This window comes from Theropithecus gelada, chromosome 8 (genome assembly GCF_003255815.1).
Source record: "Theropithecus gelada isolate Dixy chromosome 8, Tgel_1.0, whole genome shotgun sequence".
NCBI lineage: Eukaryota > Metazoa > Chordata > Mammalia > Primates > Cercopithecidae > Theropithecus > Theropithecus gelada.
This window is the reverse complement of record NC_037676.1, coordinates 69,690,101-69,702,273: the sequence shown is the minus strand read 5'-3', so window position 1 is coordinate 69,702,273 and position 12,173 is coordinate 69,690,101.

Genomic DNA, 12,173 nt, shown 5'->3' with positions numbered 1-12,173 from the left:
GCGGATCACGAGGTCAGGAGATCGAGACCATCCTGGCTAACACAGTGAAACCCCATCTCTACTAAAAATACAAAAAATTAGCCGGGCGTGTTGGCGGGCGCTTGTAGTCCCAGCTACTCGCGAGGCTGAGGCAGGAGAATGGCGTGAACCCGGGAGGCGGAGCTTGCAGTGAGCGGAGATGGCGCCACTGCACTCCAGCCTGGGCGACTGAGCGAGACTCCGTCTCAAAAAAAAAAAAAAAAACCAGCTCCCAACTACTCACCACTCAATTGTTCTGATGTTTATAAAATATATCAAAATTAAATTGAAAAGAAATATTAAGTGATATTATATGCAAAGTGCTTAGCACAGAAACTAGAATATTGTAGTCAGTATATCATAGTTTGTCTATGTTTTATCAATCTTAGTTATCTTTTTATTTTGTAGTCCTGGTTATATATCTATAGGAATGGATCTCAGGCAGTTTTAAGGCTTGGTCCTGCTAAGGAGTGCTACACCTGGGAATTTAAACTTCAATTCATTCCATCTGTGGAATTCATCCTTCCATCTCAAATGATCTGGGGTGGGGGGTTGTATTATATTAGCTATTTCTACCAGTATAATAGGCAAAAACCAAAATGTCCAGAACAATCCCGAGGGCTGGAGGCTTGTGAAGACCTTGAAGAATGGAAAGGTGCTGCTTCTCAATGGACCTGATCAGATCCACAGCAATTCAGCTAGTGCTTGGTGGCCTTCCAGGACACTTGATGCCAGGAGACATTCCCCTCTGATTGGGAGCGTGCTGCCGTAGTCCCTGCTCTGAGAGCTGCCTGCTTCCAGATCCTTTGCAGGTATCCACTAATGTCTTTCCAGCAAATGTCATCCCTCTTGTGACACACTCTTGTGATAACAAAACAATAGTCAACTTGGGTATTCAGGGGAAACAAAAATCAAAGAATTTACAAATGATACCACCAAATTTTTTTTTTTTTTTTTCTTTTTGAGACAGAGTCTTGCTCTGTCGCCCAGGCTGGAGTGCAGTGGCACGATCTTGGCTCACTGCAACCTCCGCCTCCCGGGTTCAAGCTATTCTCCTGCCTCAGCCTCCCAAGTAGCTGTGACTACAGGCATGTGTCACCACACCTGGCTAATTTTTGGGGTTTTTTTTTACTAGAGACAGGGTTTTGCCATATCAACCAGGCTGGTCTCAAACTCCTGGCCTCAAGTGATCCACCTACCTCAGCCTCCCAAAGTGCTGGGATTACAGGCATGAGTCACTACACCCAGCCCCAAATTTGTTTTTCATTATATTTTTAATTTTCATCTTATCAAATCTATGTAATAAGGTCTGTTAGCAAGTTAATGCCAAAAACTAAAATGTATATTCTTTTATTTGGCCCTGCACATCACATAGTATTAGTGCTAAGAGTATTTTTTTCAAAGCCAAAATAAGGCAACAGAAAATATAGAATCTGAATAATCCACAAACTGCAGGGCATATAGTTTCTTTATTATTCATATATACATTCAAGATGAAATTTTGCCTTGATGAACCTCATGCAAATTCTTTTCAATGATTACTCTCACGTTTCAGTAGTTCCGTATGTATTTTATGGCTCATATTCTATAAGAGAGTATTTTAGTATTTATGGGCTATTTTCATTTTTAATCTTTTTAAATGAAGCCACAAAATATACTGTGGAATGATTTATGTTTAAGGCATTCTGCTAGTTGCTGTGTCTGAGGAACAAAAGTGTTATATTTATGTCAATACTTAAGAATAAAAAGGTTTACTTCAACTAAAAACGGCATATGCACTTTTAAAAATAGTTCAGCAAGATACTTTTTTCCTCACTATTATAAAAAAGTAATTTCATAAATTCTGGTTCTATTGAGTTTAAATTCTCAGCTTCTTCAGTTTTAGCAAGTATTTTAGTTTCTTAGGGCCGCTGTAACCAGGGACCACAAATTGGATTGCTTAAAACAACACAAATTTGGCCAAGCGTGGTGGCTCACACCTGTAATTCCAGCACTTTGAGGGGCTGAGGCAGGAGGATTGCATGAAGCCAGGAGTTTGAGACCAGCCTGGGCAACATAGTGAGACCCTGTCTCTATAAAAGCTAAAAATAAAAAAATTAGCCAGATGTGGTGGCATGCACCTGTAGTCCCAGCTACTCACAAGGCTGAAGTGGAACGATTGCTTGACACCAGGAATTCAAGGCTGCAGTCAGCTATGATTACAACACTGTATTCCAGCCTGGGTGACAGAGTGAGACCCTGTCTCTAAAACCAAATCAGACCAAACCAAACCAAATGCACATTTTGTCTCTCACAGTTCTGGAGCCTGGAAGTCCAAAATCAAGATGTCAGTGGGGCCATGTTTGCTGTGAAACCTGTAGGAGAACCCCTCCCTTGCCTCTTCCTAGCTTCTAGTTGGTTACCAGCAGTCCTTAGCATTCCTTGGCTTGCAGGTACAAAACACTAAGCTCTGCCTTGAACTTCTATGTCCTTCTCTTTGTGTGTTTCTGCTGTCACATTCATCTTAGAAAGACAACAGTCATATTGGATCAGGGTCCCACCTTATTCCAGTATGACCTCATCCTGACTATATCTGCAACGACCCTACATTCTGAGGTACTGGAAGTTAAAACTTCAACGTATCTCTTTGCGGGGAAGGGGGAGATAAAATTTAACCTATAACATTGAGAAACATCATGAGATACTGATGTTAATGAGACTATTGACCGTGCACGGTGGCTCAAGCCTGTAATCCCAGCACTTTGGGAGGCCAAGGCGGGTGGATCACAAGGTCAGGAGACGAGACCATCCTGGCTAACACGGTGAAACCCCGTCTCTACTAAAAATACAAAAAATTAGCCAGGCGTGGTAGGCGCCTGTAGTCCCAGCTACTTGGGAGGCTGAGGCAGAAGAATGGCGTGAACCCAGGAGGTGGAGCCTGCAGTGAGCCGAGATCACGCCAGTGTACTCCAGCCTGGGTGACAGAGTGAGCCTCTGTCTCAAAAAAAAAAAAAAAAAAACAAACTATTTACGCAGCCAAAAAGCAGTGACTCTTGTTTGAGTTTAATCTTTAAAAAATAAAACATATTTTTTAAGTTCTAACACTCCCAATGAGATTTTTTAAATAGGCTATTAGTGGAAATGGAATGATCTATTCTTTATAGTTTACTTTTGTAAATAATAAAATTATAGTTCAAATTATGATGCGCTATTCTCAACATAGGAAATGTGTTAGTTTTAGAGTTGTATATTACCCTAGGTCTCAATAATTATTTTGGGCAGCTGCATCATAAAAAGTATTTACAGCTAAGTTGCACTAGATCAAATCTAATTGATTAAATCAGAATTCTGTGCAGTGTTAATTAAAGTATGCTGTAGATTAAGCACAGTAATTACATGAGCGATTGTAATGCAATATTTTCATGAATCAGAATCAGAATATTGCATAATAAACCTGGAAACAGCTACACAGAATGCCTAATATATTTCACAAAACACATTGCACCAGGAACTGCTAAGACGTCTGAATAATGCACGTGAAAATAAGGCAGCTTGAAGATCTTTTAAGGCAGACCCTAATTAAGTCCTCATTTTCCACCCTCTGACTCTGTTTCTACAGTTATGACTTCTAGGACTATTTCCTCTTTCCCCAGTGGATGCCCAACAGGAGTCTCTGTCCAGGGCATCCATCCTTGTTTTACTAGCCCAGGCTAGGCAAGGCAAGCACATCCAATTACAACTTAGGATGTTATAGCATATACACCGAGTATTATTAACCTTACAATTTAGTTATGAGTTAAACTAAGAGGCGGCCGGGCGCGGTGGCTCAAGCCTGTAATCCCAGCACTTTGGGAGGCTGAGACGGGCGGATCACGAGGTCAGGAGATCGAGACCATCCTGGCTAACACGGTGAAACCCCGTCTCTATTAAGAAATACAAAAAACTAGCCGGGCGAGGTGGTGGGCGCCTGTAGTCCCAGCTACTCGGGAGGCTGAGGCAGGAGAATGGCGTAAACGCGGGAGGCGGAGCTTGCAGTGAGCTGAGATCCGGCCACTGCACTCCAGCCTGGGCGACAGAGCGAGACTCCGTCTCAAAAAAAAAAATAAAATAAAATAAAAAAAAATAAACTAAGAGGCTAGCTTCATGACCTATCCATATGACACTGAAACAGTATGTTTTAAGTTTCAAACTGACTCAACAGCAAATGCTTCCGCAGTTGGGAAGAACTGAAAGGTAGCAGCAATACCTAGCCCTTCCATGAATGTGAGCCAGCAGTCCAGTGGAAGAAATTATTTGCAATAACCAAATGACTGGTGTTAGGTTCAGTTCTTGTGTTTCTGTGACAGCTATCCTTTTGGCAGAGACAAAAATCCCTACTATCCTAGATGGAATTCTTCCGTAATTTGGAGTTGTATTCAGTGTTCTAAGGGAAACAATCTGATATCTGCTAAGCAGAAATGGTGTTGCTGGATGTATTTAGATGCAGCTGTCTATCTCAAGCAATGCTGATCAGAAATATTGTGTAAAGTTTTCATTTGATGGAGCAGTAAACGTGAGTAGACAGTTTAATAGCTTTGTGTCAGGGTCAAGAAAATGTCATAAAGGAATGAATATTTGAAGTATCATTGTGCTTGTCACAAACTATCAAGGAAGACACATGAGAATATCCTAAAGAGGTAGCACTGAGCTCACTAGGAGCATCTGAGAATCACCTAACTATCTGTGACAATAATTTATAGTAACTCTTAGTAGAATTTACTGCTAAAGAATTAATTCTGTACTGAGAACCTGAAATCAAATTAATGTTCTTTTTAGACTCATAAATGTGAACACTAGTCTTTATCTTTCCTTTAAAATAGCTGCGAGTCTGCTCCTTTTTATTTATTATCTTTAGCCAAGCTGCTTTCCTATAGAAGACACTTGGAACTACAATCAACATTTCAACCCCAGATCTGACAGCATTCTGCATGTTTTAAGACCAGTCAATTATTCCAAGTAGTGCTTAAGGATCACTAATAAAAGTGTCCATCCTATGACTGGTTACAAGCTTTTAGTGTACCAGTGTCTCTCCCTTTCCCATCCCTTCTCTTAAAGATAATTTTAGTTTTGCCAGCCTTAATCTCTTTCCTCTGCCTCCCTCTAAGGTGGCTTCTGTCTTACTAGACCAGTTCTTGAGCTTTTGCCATGGGAAATTGGGAGGAGGGCTGAGGAAAGCAGGAGGGAAAGAAGAGAGTCTTTAGACAAGGAATGGGAGCTTTCTCAGGGGCTTTGAGTGGAGGAGGCACAGGCAGCTGCAGTTTGTAGGATACTGGATAGGAGTGTAAAAAAGGAATTTTTAGGACTCATTGCTGAGATTATATATTGCTTTTACAGTGTTCAAATCAATAATTTGAAATTTTGAAATTACTAGTCATTGTTATTTTGGGATGAACCATTTGGATTCCAGTTTTGTCAATTAAAATCTGTAGTGGACATTTGCCGTAATTTCTGCGTGGCTAGCACCTTTGGATGCTTTTGTCATGTATAAGAATGTGAAGCTTTAAGAATCCTGCCTTCCTAAGATAGAACCCAAAAAATGTAGTTCTGTGATCTGTTTTACAAAATATAGGCAGATGAGTTAGGCTCTCCCAGTAAGAATCTGTTCCAGAGTGATGGTTGCTACTCAATGGGTCAAATTTTCAATTATGCAAGATGAATAAGTTCTAGAGATCCACTGTACAATATCGTGCCTATAGTTAATAATACTGGATTGTATGCTTAAAAATACTTGAGAGTAGATCTCATGTTAAATGTTCTTACCACAATAAAAAGAAATCAATATAGGGTTTAAAAAAAAATTAGCATAGGAAATTTCAGGGAAACAAAGTGGAGCAACTTGAGGAAGGAAATGCCATACAGAATCCTTATGATGGCAAAAATGGTGGCCAAGTTGCTGCTGTGGAAATGGCAGTGTTGGGTGGGGGTACCAGCAATGTCCCTCAGTGCTTGTAGGACAGTCGTGGGGGCCATAGTTAAACACCTCAGGCCAGTTCTGCAGCCTGCAGTTGGATGTTATTCCTAAACTCTAAGGCTTGAGCTCGTTCTCTCCTAAATATCCACATAATAAACTCCTTTTCTGCTTAATCAGCTAGCACCAACTTTTGGTATGGGTTGAGCAACTCTAATCTGAAAATTCAAAATCCAAAATGCGCCAAAATTTGAAACTTTGTGCGAACTGACATGACACCACAAGTGGAAAATTCCACATCTGACCTCATGTGACAAGTTACAGTCAAAACTTTGTGTCATGCATAAAAGTATTTAAAATACTGTATAGGATTACCTCCATATAAGATATATAAGAAATACACATAAATTTTGCATTTAGACTTCGGTCTCATCATCCTCCAAGATATTTTATTATGTATATGCAAACATCCCAAAATCCAAGAAAACCCAAAATCTGGAACACTTCTGCATCCCAAGCATTTTGGATAAGGGATACTCAGCCTGTATCTATCTATCTATCTGTCTATCTATCTGTCTGTCTATCTATCTATCTATCTATATATATGTTTTTTTTTTTTTTTTTTGAGATGGAGTCTCACTCTGTCACCCAGGCTAGAGTGCAATGGTGGCATCTTGGCTCAGTGCAACCTCCACCTCCCAGGTTTGAGCAATTCTCCTGCCTTAGCCGCCTGAGTAGCTGGGATTACAGGCATGTGCCACTACACCCAGCTGATTTTTAATTTTTGTATTTTTAGTAGAGGGGGGGTTTCACCATGTTGGCCAAATTGGTCTCGAACTCCTGACCTCAAGCCATCCATCCACCTCAGTCTCCCAAAGTGCTGAAATTACAGGCATGAGTTACCTTGCCTGGCCCCTGTATACGTGTGTGTGTGTGTGTCTGTGTGTGTGTGTATGTGTGTGTCTGTGTGTGTGTGTGTGTGTGTATATATATATATATATATATATATTTTTTTTTTTTTTTTTTTGAGACAGAGTTTTGCTCTTGTTGCCCAGGCTGCAGTGCAATGGCGTGATCTCAGTTCCCTGCAACCTCCGCCTCCCAGGTTCAAGTGATTCTCCTGCCTCAGCCTCCTGAGTAGCTGGGATTACAGGTGCCTGCCACCATGCCCGGATAATTTTTGTATTTTTAGTAGAGACGAGGTTTTACCATGTTGGCCAGGCTGGTCACGAACTCCTGACCTTGTGATTCGCCCGCCTCAGCCTCCCAAAGTGCTGGGATTACAGGCATGAGCCACACGCCAGGCCCTTCAATATATTTTATTAAAAACCTTTAGTGGTTGAATATGAACATAATGGCTCAGTTTTCCATACTAATTTTATATTTAGCCCAGTCATTCTTTGCAGGATCACACAGATTTTAATCTGTGCCTTTAGTTCTAGAACACTAAGGGGAAAAAAGAAGTAAGATTTGTTTCCAAAAGATCAATGAAAATGGCTAGAGTAAACCATGGAATAGACATTTTCAAAATTTCAAAGTAATTCCTCTTGTAAAAGTAGAGCAGAATAAGACAAGTGTATGTTTGGCTTTTCATGTAGAAAAAAGAAAATGTTCTGATTATCAGGCCTGGCTCTCTAACTTGCACTCCAGAGGAGGCCTCCTTTGGTTTTTATCTGCAAAATGGGGATAACAAGACCTATATCACAGAGGTATTATAAGGATTAAAGGAGGTAACATGGAAAACAGTAGTGAAGAACCTGAGCTCACATTGTCCATACCATGCAAGGTTTTCTAAATTTTACAAATACGTAAGAATATAAGGTAGAGAACGCAGGTAAGCCCTGTCACTGGAGGAAAAAAATACTAGTCTAGTAAAAGTATGCAGATCAGATGAGACACCACTGAGTTAGAAAATGTTTTTTTAATATGCAGCGATCTTCAGTGATTATGGTCTTTATTGATGATGGGGAAATCATTAGGTTTCCATCTTGATCTACTTTTCTCACAGTCAAACTACTAGACACACAAGCTACTTGTCTAATTAGGAAGTTCATTTTTTTTCTATAGCCCACTGTTAACAAATTTGTCAACTTGGAGAAAAACTGTTTCAATAAATATCTCCTCTAAAAGAAGGAGAATGTCATTTAAATACAGGCTTCCATGGGAAGAAATATCCCTATTTGGCACTCTGGAATAATAACGGTTTTATTCTTATAAGTCTAAAGTATCAAAACTAGGGCTGGGTGTGGTGGCTCATGCCTGTAATCCCAGCACTTTGGGAGGCCAAGGCAAGAGGAGCACTTGAGCCTGGGAGGTAGAGGCTGCAGTTAGCTATAATCACACCACTGCACTGGGCGACAGAGCAAGACCCTGTCTCAAATATAAATAAAGTAACAAAACTAAAATAGTTTATGGATATACTTACCAGTCTGAGTGTATAACAATCTGCCAGAGAAAAATTCACATCCCAAGGGAATTCGTGCATTTGTTCAATAAGTGTTTATTGAGTAACTACAGTGTGATTGATACTGCCTCCTGTCAAGGTAATCTACAGGCAAAATTGTAAAGAAGGTAAGCTTTGCATCGATATTTAGCAACTTCTCTCTTAGCAACTTCCCTGTTGCCTCTGGATAACCAGCACCCTCTCTTGCCTTCCACTGCTCAGAAAACTCCCAACCTCCATCACCATCCCCAGCTGAAGCCCTCCCATCCTGCCTGCCATTCCAGGTAGGTCTCAAACTGGATATGTCTCCACTCTTCCTTCTAAAACGAACCCTTCTAGTATGCTCTCATCTGTGGAAAGGGACAGGTAGCTCAGACATGCCACATCATGAAAGAATTTTAACCCTCTGCACTGAACGCACCTTCGAGCGGGGGATAATTGCTTAACAACCACAGGAAACGATTTCTAACTATTCAGGAGGATTAGTACACCCTACACTTATCATTTCATACCTGTGTCTACCCCTTCTCTACTGATGTGCAAGGCACATCTCATCCTTGTTTGCCGTCATTTTGCTTTTCCTGCTTCTTCAGCACCAGTCAGGGACATGCAGTCTACCAGTCCACTAAAGGCCAAGTGTGTGACCATGCACTCATTTTCCAGGTCCTCAGGTGGCGGATCATTCTGGACCTCAACCATACCCATGGCTTCAAGCCTATAAATAGGAAAAGGGATGTTATGTTTCCTATTCTGGCAGTGTGCCACACAGCCACACCTGGACTGTAGTCCAAAATTTTTTAATCGTTTATGCTTGTGCACACATACAGCAACAGACATGCAAGCTTGCAAATTTTTACCCTTTAAGTTTTTCCTTTGATATTTACCTGTCTTTTGGGGAACTGACCACAAAAAAAAGTCCAAATTAAATAATACAATGTTATTTACACAGTAATATAACCATGTAGTAGATACAGATGGTATTTAGAAATCTTAAAGGTTGCTTTGCTTTTTCCTCGGAAGCATAAAAGGAGCCAAGATGTGTAACATACTATTTTTTTTTCTGTCCTATTCTCAACGTAGGAGTCTGAGCAGCTGCTATCTCAACAAATACCTAACCTAAATAACTATTTTTAAGCATGAAAAAGAGAAGCTTTCAGGAACCTTCATTTACTGACGATCTGTGCTCCAAGCATTTGTACTCAAATAATTTCAATGTGGATAATAATACATAAAAAGTGGTTTAAATTTTTTAAAGTACATTACACTTTTCAGTTATCTAACAACATACCTGGGAATTTAGGTAGCAACATCAGAATGCTCCCTACACAGTAAGCCAATCCAATACCTATGCTGATTGAATAATTGCTATACAATCATTTATAAAAATTGAGGCACAGTATATCTATGTGATTCGAGTATGGTTTCTTGTCCCATTAGTGACAGCAGTAAGAATACATGCCAAGCCTTATACTTTTTTTAACTTATTGAAATTTTCAAATATATACAAAAGTAGTATATCATAATAAACCCTATCATAGTTTCAACAATTATTAACATTTTATTTTGCCAAACATTTCATCTTTCCTCTTTCAACTTTTTGCTTGTTTCAGTATTTTACTTTTTATTTTTTTTTTTTGTCTTTTCTTTTTTTTTTTTTCTTTTCTTTTTTTTTTTTTTTTTTTTTCCAGCCTCCCTACTAGCTGGGACCAGAGGCCGGTGCTACCACACCTGGCTAATTTTTTATTTTTTGTAGGAATAGGGTTTTGCCATGTTGCCCAGGCTGCCTTGTTCATTTTTAGAGACAGGGTCTTGCTGTGTTACTCAGGCTAGTCTTCAGTGACATGATCATAGCTCACTGTAACCTCTAACTCCTGGGCTCAAGGGATTCTCCTGTCTCAGCCTCCTGAGTAGCCGGGATTACAGGCACGCACCACCATGTCCAGCTAATTAAAAAAAAAAAAAAAAAAAATTTGTGGAGACAGAGTCTCGCTATGTTGTCCCAGCTGGTCTCAAATTCCTGGGCTTAAAGTAATCCTCCCACCTGGCCTCCCAAAGCCCTGGGATTACAGGCATGAGCCACTATGCCCAGCTGCATGTTGCAGTATTTTAAAGCAAATCACAGATGTCTCATTTCATCCATAAATTATTCAGTATACATATATCTCTTAAAGTAGTCCTTGCATTCTATGTGTATTTGTGGTCAGTGATCTCCCAACAGTGGCCAAAGGACTCAGACACTCAGCAAAAATTTCTAGTACTGTATTTTTTTCTTTTCCTATATATGTCTCTCCTGTGTATCATTCTCCCTCAAAAGAGAAAATCCAAATCAGTAGGCCAAGAAATAGAAAAGTTAAAAAAAAAAAAAAAAGAAAAGAAAGAAAAAATAGCCAGGCGCAGTAGCTCACACCTGTAATCCCAGCACTTTGGGAGGCCGAGGCGGGCAGATCACGAGGTCAGGAGATCAAGACCATCTTGGCTGACATGGTGAAACCCCGTCTCTACTAAGAGCACAAAAAATTAGCCAGGCATGGTGGCATGCGCCTGTAGTCCCATCTACTCGGGAGGCTGAGGCAGGAGAATTGCTTGAACCCAGGAGGCGGAGGTTGCAGTGAGCCGAGATCATGCCATTGTACTCCAGCCTGGTGACAGAGTGAGATCCAGTCTCAAAAAAAAAAAGAAAAAAGAAATGCAAAAGTTTTGATGGTGGAAATGTGAAATGTCAGCTTCAAAGTTACTTTAGAACATTTCGGTATTTTTCAGTTCTATGGATAGCACAAGCAAAAGCCTCCTATATCTTTCTCCAACAAGACCAGGTCCCTAGAGAAGTCATGGTGTAGAAACTGCATCCCGGGTACTCCAAAAATCCTGAGGTTGTATAGTCACTCTGTGTATAAATAATATGTTGTGGAAATTGTGGTGTTTAATAAAATATAAATAAAATTCCTGAGTGTCACACCTTGTTAAATATTTATTTGGTATATAATTTAACAAAGGTTCTCTGATATTATTATTTTATGGGTTTATCGAAGTTTGGGTTCTATTCTAATTTTAACATGGAATTTTAATTTCACACTCATTAAAAGGCAATCCTTTCACTACAGAGGCAAATAGCTTCCCTACAGAGTGGCCACAAAGTCTGGAAACATAGGCAACTATGCATAATAAATGGTTTATTGATATTACATTACAGTATATTATATGTTTGATGTGTTGTCCCTCATTAGCAATGCATAGTTCAATGTGCTAGGCAGAATCACAATGAACAGGATACATTAACATGGTATTTCTAGCAATCCCTGCACATGCATCTGTAATGCATCACCTCAGATCAGTAGTTCTCAGATATGACCCCTGGAATCAGCAGGATCAGCAATGCCTGGGAAAGTTAAGAAATGCAAATTTTTCAGGGCCTCACCCCAGACCTACTGAATCAGAAACTCTGACTAATAATCTGGGTTTTAACAAGCTCTACAAGTGATTCTGATGCAAGCTAAAGTTTGAAAACCACTGAGTCAGATTTTGTCTCTGGTTTTCATGGTGGGTGGCAAGGAGGAACCTGCCTTTTTAGGGTACCTCATGCTTACCAGACTTCGCACATAAAAATGCAGGAGGACACTCAATTAAACTTATTTTTTTTAATTTATATTTCTTTTTTTTTTTTTTTGAAACAGTGTTTTAAGGCCAGGCGCGGTGGCTCAAGCCTGTAATCCCAGCACTTTGGGAGGCCGAGACGGGCAGATCACGAGGTCAGGAGATCGAGACCATCCTGGCTGACACGGTGAAACC